Source organism: Polypterus senegalus, chromosome 10, assembly GCF_016835505.1.
Source record: "Polypterus senegalus isolate Bchr_013 chromosome 10, ASM1683550v1, whole genome shotgun sequence".
In the NCBI taxonomy this organism is placed as follows: domain Eukaryota; kingdom Metazoa; phylum Chordata; class Cladistia; order Polypteriformes; family Polypteridae; genus Polypterus; species Polypterus senegalus.
This window is the reverse complement of record NC_053163.1, coordinates 63,550,265-63,561,187: the sequence shown is the minus strand read 5'-3', so window position 1 is coordinate 63,561,187 and position 10,923 is coordinate 63,550,265. Positions and strand designations below refer to the sequence as shown.

Sequence of the window (10,923 nt, the reverse complement as noted above, 5' to 3'; positions counted from 1 at the left end):
GGTACAGCAAACAATTTCTCAAACAATTCTTCACAAATCAAAGCAATATGATTTATTGCAATGCAGACAAAGTTAAAGAACATTATTAAATCATGTCTGATCAATTATTTCAGTATATATATATATATATATATATATATATATATATATATATATATATATATATATATATATATATATATATATACATACACAAAAAACTGAGGACAACCATTTTTTTTTTACTTATTTGTACAGGAATTTTGCTCTTCTCTCCTTCTGATTAACAAACTTCTCAATTACTTTCTTATTGAAGTCAGGAATGTCTCTGACAAGTTTCTTCTCAATAGAAAGCATTGCCAGAGCATTAAGGCGGTCCTGGGTCATTGTGTTTCTTAGGAAAGTTTTGATCCTCTTCAAAGTAGAAAAGCACCTCTCGGACTCTGCTGTTGTCATAGGCGTGGTGATTATGATCTTGAGAAGACTGACAGTCTCTGTGAAAGTACTTTGAAGATTGTTGTCAATGAAAAACTGGTACAGAGGCACTGCACCACTGCCAACCCTAAACTCAGGGTTTTCATAGATGAGGGACAGCTCAGTTTTGAGCTTGGCCTTGTTCAGCATGGGGTATGTCTCCACTGTTGTTTCGAGTGCTGATTCAGGAAACGTCACACTGTGTTGTGGAAACAACTCTCCATGCAGCAATGTTGCACTGACGAGGTGCTGGGTGAAGGAGAACCGCTCCTTGCTATGAATCAGGATGGTATCACATACCTGTAAAACATTATCACAGTGATTCTGAGTGAACATAACCTGTACATTACATTGTTATTAAAGTTTAAACTCCAGTATTCATCGTTGTACTTTAGGGTGTTTACTTCTCCTGATCTTGAACTTTTTATTGGTTTACTAAACAAAACAAGCTATACAGTAGCATTTCAATAAATAAACCACCTATTTTCTGCTACATGTACGGATATTATGTACTTAATTATTTCCCATTTGTGTTGATGACAAACATCATCATGCAGCTTGTGACTTATCAGCACTTTTTTGGCACTATACTTGACTTGGCCCATCGGTTTAATAACGGTGGTCTATACATTTTAAATACTGAGGCCAGCTACATAGTTTTCTTAGACTAGTCTTAAAAGTTAGCGATGTAATTTTTTTCTTCAACAGTTCCTATCTTTTTTTAGTCAGTTAAATTAAAAAGTTAAGTTTACTGTTTGGCTGACTGCTAGTTGGTCAAACTAGTGCTTAATATCTTAATAAAGTGGCTAGGTTTATGCTACTTGACTGGTCTGATATAAATTCCTTTTAATTGTCACTAAAAGATGTTATATCCACTTACCCACAGAGGCAAATACTATATTCACAAAATATTACATTTACAAAGAGTCACTGCAAGAATGCTTACAAACAAAATTAAATTGACATTTTATGGAATTATTCACAATATAACGCCCAAACTAAACCTCAAACATTTTGGATTTGGTTTTTGGGAAAATATAATACTTTTCACTCTCTTTCCTTGTTGGTATTTAACAATCCGTTTCTTTACAATTACAATAATTATAATGTATATGTCATCTTTGTCTCTTTTTGTGTGAGTGTGTTTTACCTCTGTAGCTAGCCTCTGTTGTTCTCCTGGTCCCAGGGTCCTCAGTCGCTTGTTGGGCTGGTGCTGCTGGTCAGATGTACTGTCCCCACACAGAAAGGGAATCGAGTCCCTGGTCCAAAAAAAGTTAATAAATCATTTTTTAAAAATGTGGTGTGCTCTAAGGCAATCATTAACTTTAATGGCAAGGCACAATTAAGATTTCATAGACAACAAATCTTTCTAACAACAACAGCTTTATAAGCCAATAGTAAATAAGGGTATTTGATTGCTTGCATGTTGTTTGTGAATCCCTGGACAGCTGCCTTAATGTAGACAGGGTCAATGTTCCTCTTCTGCAGCTGGTTGAATAGCATGTCTACATTTGGCATGATCTTGTGAAACAATGCCAGGAAAAAACAGAAAGCCTCGTCTTCAAGCATCCTCACAAAACCCCCCCGACTCTGACAGTTGAGGAATCAAAGTTCCCTGAGTCTCTGATGAACTGAAAACATTTTAAAATGTCATCCTTGTGTTCGTACACAGTGTTTACAGCGCGACTTTGGAAGTTCCACCGTGTTGTAGAGGCCCTGGGAAGTCTGTGCAACCACTTGGTCAAGCACAGCGATTCGCTTAGGTGACCTGGAGAAGGCAGAAAATCCACCAAGGTCAGAAAAAAAAGTGCCGATTCTGGGAATGCGTGATGTCGCCTGCTGCATGACGAGGTTCAGCTGATGCGCGTAGCAGTGAACATAGTGAGCATTTTTGCAGACTTCCATTATCTTACGTTGCACTCCGCCGGTGCTTCCTCTCATCACAGTGGCCCCGTCATAAGTTTGGGCAATTACTTTGTTTTTTTGTCCGTCTGGTAGTATGGTACTTAGACGGTCCAGAAGCGCTGTAGCAATGGAATCAGCGTTTGCGTTCTGGATGGTAAAGAACTCAAAAAAGCGCTCTTGGATGTTACCATTGGAATCGATGTAACGTAGCACAAGCACCAGCTGACAGTGGGTGGAAACGTCAGTCGTCTCGTCAGCTTGAATGGCGATGAAATCAGCAGCAGTTACTTCCTCCAAAATGTAATCCTTAACCACTGATAGCATGGAGTCCAGCAGCTCGTTTTGTACCGTCTTTGATGTTCCCTTAAAACGGTTGCCGTCTTAAGGTGCTCCTCTAGCACACTGTCTAGCGAGGCAACAAAATCCACTAAACCCTTAAAAATGCCAGGGTTGTCCGACGAGTCAGTCTCATCGTGCCCACGCAAGGCCAACTCAAAAGCCCCACAAAATTTAACACAATCAATTATCTTGGATAAAATATACCGATTTTTATCTACCTCCTCGTTGTGTTTTCTTATCGCAATCCTGTGACCGTCGTCTAACTGAGTAGCGATGTTTACTCTTCCCAAAATGGCTAGTTTGACGGAATTATCCATGTGTGTCCTGGTGTTCTCATGTTTTCTTACTTTCTCGGACAGGTGCTTCATATCTCTCACTCCCGTAACTGTCCAAGCAGGATCTGTCCCAGTTGCTTTAAACAACAAGCACGGGAAACAAAATAAGGCATTAGCAGAAACGCATCCACATAGCCAGGCCTTTTTGGTGTACCAACTGGAAGAGTAGCTTCAGCGTGTACTTCTTCCCTTTTCGCTTATCTGCTGTCTGATTAAGAGGTTAGGCTGATCTGGACCCAGCTCCTTTACCTTCAGTTTTTCTGCCAAAGTTCTCTTCTCAAACGGATATTGGAGTAGAGATTGAACAGAGTTGGGTTCGTGTCCGGAATTAACAACACCTGAGTCCACCATTGTCACGTAATGTTAATTGAAAATTGCGCCACTACAGACCATCCTTGATTTTAGCTGCTTGGGGCGACAGAAAAATCGCCCATTTCAGTTAAGATTTGAGGACGCTGATTGGCTAAATTTTATGTCACATCTTAAATATATTTATATCTTGAATCAGCATTTGACTAAATTCTACAAAGACCCGCCTCCTTTGGGCGATATCTCGATCGCCCCTCAGCTGAAATTGAGACGTGCTGACAGGCAGAGAAGTTATATGGTGATGGTGAAAACATTTATTTTTTACAGAAGATTTTCTAATATATCACATCATATAATTATACATTTAAATAATTTATATAATTATTATTTTGTGTGTGGTTCAGGGAGGGCGGCGCCCTAGCGCCCTCTATTGGCCAGCCGCCACTGTCCAAGCCCTCCTTTGTTGAAAGACAGTTTGGGTTACTAGCAAGAAATTCTTCACAAGTTCTGAAACTTCAGCCATTTATGATCTAAAACCATCTAACCTTAGTCATTTTTCCTCCTAACACTCAAGCAGCCTCCAAGAAATGCTCTCCATCCAGTAAGACATTCAGTTCTCCCTTCCTCCAACTCCTGCCAAAGACTTACATTTGCCAGGATTGCTCCCCCAAAGACATTTTGATGGGAAATAACACATACCATTACTCCTGCAGCACTCAGACATTTGAACTGTCTAGTTTTAAATGAAAGTTGTACTCAGAGAAAGCTTCATTGGGCTCATTTAGTGCGACACTCCGCTCCCTGCCACTGCTCCAATTCATCACATGGACATCTGCCCCAGTAAAGGTACATTTTTTTCTGGCAACATCTGAAAACCTACCTTGGGCATCACACCAATTGTCTCGGGCAGCTTTTTGATTCCACAACATCCACCCTTGACATGTGGATTTTTATTAAGCTTTAAGACTCCATTCCTCCAGACTTTGCTATGAATTATATTTTCTCTTATTACTTTAATATGGCATTACTTTTCCATTTGTATACTATGTCTATTTCTTCAATAAAGCTGGAGAATGGGAAATCCTTTGCTCATCCTTGCAGGGTTATCAAGGCTGAGAAGTCACACCTCTATTAAAAAAGACAAGTCTGGTAGAAGACATTGTTGGTTGGCATGTGGCAAAGAAAACAGAAGTGTTAGTACTGGAGACAGCAAGTAACTGTGTGGCTTAAGTGATCAGCATTCTACACTCCACTTGTATGTACTTCTGTGGACACGACCCAAAGTGAAATACCAGTGTGAGGGGCAGTCTGGCATCCCTCATACATAACTTGTTCATCTGTGTGTTAATATCAATGTACTAGTGAAGACTACTAACAAACATGTCAAGTTTTCACTTGTCCCTCTTAATATAAATTCAAATGTACCAATGCACCTTGGAACAGATATGAAACAGACCATAAGTGACAAAGCCTCATCTTACCCAACACCAGAGGTGGTGCAAGAAGGCAAAAAACACCAGTAAGCACCCAGCCTCAACAGATTAAGCCAGATGTTCAGTTGTGGCATACATTGGAATGAGAAAAGGAAGTTTTATAAAAAGTGCAACTCCGCTGTAGCTGGCATGAAGGCTCATTAAGCTACTAAAATACAGATGAGCTGTTGGTTTAAAATTCAGATATCAAGGCACTTTACAGATTGACACCAAGGCGGACATATACTAGGTTATCGCACAAATAAACTTGCCACAAGAGGTGGAAAGACAAGTCTGGAAGGAGAACCGTCTTTGAACTTTCACATATCTAGACAAGAAAAAAAAATTTAGCAGCTTTAACCTTCTACTTCCACCACCACCCAAACAGTGCATAAAAGTTTGGAACTTCTGAACCTTAGTGATGCTGGTAGAATCCAACATGCCAGTACCATCAATTGGAAGGGGCCAGACTCCAGGTAAGACCACTACCCACTCTGGAAAACATGTTAACCATTTTTAATACGCTAAAAGTGGAATTAGCTTGCTAGTTGTCAAGGATACAGATGACTGCATTTGTGAGTTTTCCAGTTTTCTATAGCCCACGTTTAAAAAGTAACCTGCAGGCTCTCCGGTTCCACCAAACACCAACCACTAAAGCAGGTAATCTGCAGTAATACATGAAACAGACAAAGACAAGATACACAATTCTAAACAGACAATGCATAACACACACACTCTACATGGAAATACCAGAACACACAAATCACAGATGAGTGATGAATTCTACTCACACAATCTCATACCACAAACTAGGATCAAACAAATCAAACAGCAAGTTACTAACAGAAACAGAAAATGACAGACACTTGGTGCACATCACAGACACTGTTAACCACAAACCTATAAAGGCACTAGATCTACATACTACACCACAAACAAAAAGGACATGGAGTGACCAAACACAACCAGTAGAACACTGATGCAGTTGGCTTATGTCACTGGCTGACATGACTTCACCAGGCAATGACGGGAATATCAATTAGACCGTGGACATTAATCCCTCACCATACCATTTTTAATGAGTTTACTACTGCTTACATGTGGCTTAATATAAAACATTTGTTCAGACAATTAAGCAACCATCTTGGCTAGATTTGAAGGAACAAATTATGGATTTCAAACAGTCAGAGCAGACTAGTTACTTTAGCTATATTGTTTGATAACCTGGGCACTTTGCCTGGTCAGATGAAGCCCATCTGTTGAAACACTGTTGCTCCCAGAACAAATTAAAATTGTCAATGAAGTAAAAGTTAAAGTCATCAAGAACAGTCTTCAAACACTGAGGGGAAAACAGGTGACTGAAGCCCTCAATTGAATATCCAAGAATCTGTCCAAGTGCTCCAGAGATGACTATCACAGATCCTTTCACAAATGCAGCCATGATCGGAAGTTTTTCACCACCTTTGACTTGACTCGTGTGTTCCCAGGTGGAAAACAGACATCTTTGTTGCATGAGGACAAAGGTCATCCTCTCCTGAACATGCCACCCCAGGAAATCTGGACACAAATCTTTGGGCCAGAAGGTGCACAATACAGGTTTTCTACGATGGAGTACCCCCAAAAAAATAGCACTGTGGCAGCTGCAAGCTTCATAAAGGTTGCTCAGCTACATCAGTGCACTACCTCTGTGCATTCAGAGTGGAGGCCTCATTTTTGGTTGGTTCTAACACATTCCATCCTGAGTGGGCACAGGGGTAGAACAGATGCTTACCAGCTTCAACAGCTGCCAGGGTATGGACAAAGCTGGCAGGCAATTCCTGGAAGGAGAAGCTGGTTCAGGATGTGCTGCTACATCACAATGTAGCTTCAGGACTTTCAGGTGAACCTTTAGTATATGTTCCTCAAACTTTGTTCTTTAATGTTTAGAAGCTCACAACTGCCATTTCCTCATTTCTGTGGGATCTTGATTTTTTTTTTGTTGTTGTATGTAAGCCAGAACACAGCTTCCCCACTAGGGATGAGCCAAAGAAAAAAAAAAAAAATTGTACAACATGAAAACCATCAACAGATACAATTGAGTCACCATCGCACATCAGCCTTGATTGAGCAGATGTAGAAAGAATTTAAATATTTTATTGCTTGTACATGAGGGTAGAATGTCAGCATTTGGTAAACCACACTCATGACTGTATCCTATCACAACACAAGACTTGACAATTTCCACATTTCCTAACACGTACATGGACAGTTGCCACATTGTGTACAGTGCTTAGGACAGACATCTTTCTTGCACTCCCTTACTCAATTGTCACTACTGGACCGAATCACAGCTTCTTGCATTCACATCACTGGAATTAAGAATATCACTACAGTTCAGTCAAACAGCACAATATTCTGTTTTCCTTTGAAGTAAAATTCAAGCAGATCAGGGGAAGTGTCCACCATACCCAGCAGTCTTAGTTAGCAGGTCCTCCAAACAGTACAGATGATTTAGCAACTTATAATATATTTTAATTAAGAACCGAGTCCCTTAAAGCAAATGGGCCTTCTAAAGAGTACACAAACAAATTAGTAGCTTGAACACAAGAACTCAAACATCCATCAATCATCCAATATCCGAACAAAGAAATTAAGTACCATCAAATCATTACTTCCACAACTGTGATGAAAAGAAAGTCAACCATGTATTTAACATGCAAACAGTCATCCCCCCAGAATCATTTAAAGTCACCCAGGGCCAGATAACAGGTTTTATGGAGGGACCTTTGCACAAAGCAATGAGTGCTCCACACATTATTAAGGTCCCAAAGTCATACCAAGTGAAGCCAATGACTAAACAAGCTTAGTTTAAAATGAGCAGCAAAAATCTGAAAAAGTGAACAAAGAAATGACAGTGTACTCCATCAAAGCAGATCATTAAGCACTGTTGCACAGATACTGTGACTGTCTCAAAGCAAAGTTTGAAATGTCCACTGCAGTCAATTGGAAAAGCCTAAAAATGCTGGAATGTCAAACTACAGAGGCTGCTCCGTGTAGAAACAAAAGCTTCCTTCACACAACTGGACTTTCTGGATTTCTTTGCATCAAAGTCCCACATGGGATAAACTCCAGCAACACAAAGACCCTGGTTTGGATTAAGCAGGGGTCTCACATATGTATAGGAGGCAGTTGATGGGCCTGACTCTTATGCCAGAGCAAAGGTTGGCAGTCTTCACGAACACCTTTTCCTTTACAAAATAAAAACCTGCCTAACCGCACATCCAGTTCCTCCTCAAAAGATCTCCCATCTAGTGTCACCAGATGCAGGTCCAAAGACAACTCTTCCTCCCTGCCCTCTATAAAGCTGACATTCCCTGTGTATTAAATCACTGTTAGTCTCAGTCTTGGAAGATTACTTGGACTCTATTGAGTTGCCTGAAAACTTTGCCATTTCCTCAAGTATACAGGGTGGACCCCAAACCTTCATGGTTCTTGTTTTGTTACAGCAAGTTAGAAAAATGACATGCCAAAGTCCTCAATTGGATCACCAGTTTAGTTGGAAAATCAAAACATTTAGTCTGTCATGGTGGTTTGAGCCAAGTCTTCATCAGCCTAACCTTGGAGGACAATCACTCAGCACTGGCATTTGTGAAGGGCAGCACCAAGTAAAGCCTGAAAGCAACATCTACACTTGGGAAGATGTCATGACACGTTTTTCTCTAACAAAGAGGTGGGTGTAGAGTTAACTAACCAGCCCACCCAGAGCAGGTTAGTATCAAAAAAACAAACCCCAAAAGATAATTACGTTCTGTTCTTAACCTGTGTCAATGAGGGACATGGGGAAAACTTAATGAACAACATTTAAGCAAAAAACAAAAACATTTAACAAATCCTTAAGAATTTTTTTTATGATTTGTCTTAGATATGTCAAGTAAATTGTTTAGCCATTGGCAGATTTTTTGCTACATAAAAACAAAAACGACTCCCATTTAAAATATAGCCTGTTAATTAACCCAGTTAGGAAATAGTCTTCCTGCTAGCATGGACTGTTAGATACAGTAGGTCTAGAAATAGAAAATGGCATACAGTTTGACAGTGTTTAACATACCTCAAGTATGACTGTATAATACATTTACATAAATTAGACACTGTATATAAACTTTAATCAGAACATTTCTTAAACAAGAAATTCTTTAATATCAATTTATTTTTGTGCAAAATGGTATACCTTGAATTTTTACTAAAACTTAAAACGAAGATTGTCTGGAATTATTTGAACATGCATGACACTATTGCCTGAATCGTCTTATGAAGCAAGCTAAAAGCTGCAGAACTTTGGTAATTTGGGACAAACACAGCTACAACAAGTTATATTAAAATAAATCAAAATCTAAGTGCGTAATAAAAACATTAACAATCCCCCTAACAATCTAATTTTTATTTAGATCACCACCTAATTAGAATATCTAAACAGTGTAACCTTAATAGCCTCAAAGCAGCAATTGATAAAACTATATATAAAAAATGTAGTATGTCAACTGCCATAAGAAAAGTAAACCCTTTTTAAAAGTCTGTCAATCTCTCCCTACCAGATAAACTGTCAACATGGCGCCTCACCAAATATCCACACAACAGGCTAGGCTGCCTAAGTCTACAGTAATTGGGTCCCACCTACTACACCAAGACTCTGAAAGGTCTGCAGTGGATTGCATGTTAAAAAACCATCCGAAGAGGACCATCAACTACACTGTGTGACCCTGCCTCAAACAGACAAAACAATCACCATAACACCAATGGGTACAAGTGAGCAAAATGTGGAAAATAAACAGAATGAAGTAAACCACAAGCACAACACTTCTAACCCTTCACCTCTGTCTGCATCTTCCAAGCTACTAACAAACAGCAACAAATCAGCATCAATCACTGCAATATATATTCTTTCACTTCTCCTGGATAAATTTTCAATAAGTATGCATCCAAATACACAAATTGAGCTTAAAAGAAATCAAAAATACCAATTTAGTTTGCCATTCTGACACAATGCCATATTTGTTGCTTTGGAGCGATCATCAGCCATTGTCATAGCACTCTATCCCACAATCAAGGAATACTTGACACTGACATAATGGGTGCAGGGATAAAGAAAGTGGACCTAAGCTGGCTGAAAGGTGACTTTTCAGGAAATAATTACAAATAAGTCCAACAGCAAACCCAATAAACTTGCTTCACAAACTACTTTTTTGGGCCTCCCTGCAGGCCAGGGAACCCATGCTACCACCCTAATAAGCCCAGGTTAAACCCCAAGCATGAAGCCACCACACACTTTAGTCAGCCCCACCTAAAAAGGGCACACACTTTACTACCCCCTACAGAACCCACAACTTGCCTTTCTTTAGTAAAAGCTCAGACCCCCTCCATGGAATCTTGTGCTCGGTCCTTAAATGTTCACCTTAAGGAGCACTGCATATGACTCTCTAGCTTAACTCCAAGAAGAATTGCCCATAAATCCATCATGTCATCATATCCCACAATTTTGAATTCATAAAGCAATAATTTAAAGCCAGTCTGGTCCCTTTGCTCTTCATTTCTATCAAGGCCACACCCAACCAAAAAGCAGAGGCGGTTTGTCAGAGTTTTAAAGCCAAACGTCACCTTTGAAATTGCTAGCTTCCCTCATTAGTGTCCACTGATGTTGAATTCTTCTGTAAAAGTTCAGCTCACTGTTGGTTGTGTTGTCAGGACAAATATTAGGAGCAGAAATGATCCAGCCAGGTGAAATGACAATCCTAAAATGTGGAAAAACTACAGCTGCCCTCAGGGGTCTCTTTTAAGCCAATGTTGTTAATTATTCATCAATGAGCACCATAATAGAGCTCGTTGTTCAATTCTGTGGGTTGAATTTGGCAGTGTCTCGTTGACCTTTGTCTTGCTGATGTGTTACCACTGCATGATTACCAGTTCTTAACCCCTTACTTTATCCTCTCCCGTTTCTTTCCAGATATTTCACTAATAGAAGTAATGATCACAGGTGTCAAGGGGGCATGTTAGACGACGAGCTGCCAACTTTGTTGATAATTAGGAGTGCACAAACAAACCACCACTGAGAACACAAAGTATGGCAGTAGTACTTT

The 10,923-nt window shown here is 39.7% G+C and overlaps 1 long non-coding RNA gene across 1 annotated transcript; it reads right to left on the bottom strand.

The window, feature by feature from the left end:
- Positions 1-221: 221 nt before the first annotated feature.
- LOC120536230 lies at positions 222-10,559 on the bottom strand. Its single transcript, XR_005635074.1, has 3 exons — positions 10,445-10,559; positions 1,604-1,712; positions 222-753 (listed from the first exon to the last, which is right to left on the bottom strand). It is a non-coding gene; the product is annotated as an uncharacterized LOC120536230 (long non-coding RNA).
- Positions 10,560-10,923: the final 364 nt, after the last annotated feature.